This window comes from Cebus imitator, unplaced genomic scaffold, assembly GCF_001604975.1.
Source record: "Cebus imitator isolate Cc_AM_T3 unplaced genomic scaffold, Cebus_imitator-1.0 Scaffold497, whole genome shotgun sequence".
NCBI classification, from domain to species: Eukaryota; Metazoa; Chordata; class Mammalia; order Primates; family Cebidae; genus Cebus; species Cebus imitator.
In genome coordinates, this window is record NW_016107812.1 from 1216550 (window position 1) to 1217586 (window position 1037).

Here is a 1037-nt window from a genome sequence, read left to right on the forward strand (position 1 = left end):
CGGGGTTTCACCATGTTGACCAGGATGGTCTCGATCTCTTGACCTCGTGATCCACCCGCCTCGGCCTCCCAAAGTGCTGGGATTACAGGCGTGAGCCACCGCGCCCGGCCTTCAATTTAGAATTTTTATGAACAAAAACAATCTTACACCTACTTAATATCACTATTCTCAAAAAGCAAGTTCAGGAAATTTTAAAATAATTTACAAAAGGCACTGAAGTTAGCAAAAGCATTGGTGGGTTTTCATTTTGGATTAAACACTGGAAGTGTCCACAGAGTCACCACCGTGTGAGCAGCTGTCCGTTAACACCCAGGAAGACACTGACCCCGTTAGTGCGTCCTGGTCCCCTCGGTGGGGCTCACGGCTGCTGCGTTCCCAGCTCCTCACACATTCTGAACACAGATCTCCATGAAAGCCAAGGTGAAGGCTACAATAAGCACTGCCAGGAATGGAAACGCGGCTCAAACCTCTAGCTTCTGCACCGTAAGCAACGGAAATCCCATCTGAAACCAACTCCAAAATAAAGGATAACTTTACCATATCATCATTTATGCTCAACAGCTCCTCAGAATAAATTTCACACAGAACAATCGGCAGGTTTTGACTGCTCCACTGGCACCTAAATGAGGTAGCTGAGAAAGCTCAAGTGCTGATGAAGCCTCCAAACACCTGGGTGCCACTGCTGGGAACTGTGTGGCTGCTGGCATCACTCCTGCGGGCTACAGGACTTCCCAAGAGAAAAGCTACTTTTATCTTCTCATCAGTAATTTAAATATTGCAGTTGCTGCAATCTGAGGTGCACTCTGGCTCCCTGCTCTCTGCCGGCCACCTTCTCACTTTGTCTAACACATGAGACCCACAGGCCAGCCAGCAGGGACCCTGCTACCATCAGACAAGGCAAGGAGGCATACAGTTCAGGTATTGCTAAGGCCTCCACCAAGCCCCTCCTCGTCCATAGCGCGTGGGATACTGCAGTGGGTGCGTGGCTGGCCCCGTCCACAGCGCGTGGGATACTGCGGTGGGTGCGTGGCTGCCCC

General features: G+C 50.8%; 1 protein-coding gene across 1 annotated transcript in view; it reads left to right on the top strand.

The window, feature by feature from the left end:
- The window catches only part of PGAM5 (PGAM family member 5, mitochondrial serine/threonine protein phosphatase), a 32353-nt gene that overhangs the window by 20809 nt on the left and 10507 nt on the right, over positions 1–1037 (top strand). The gene's annotated exons all lie outside the window — the stretch shown is intronic.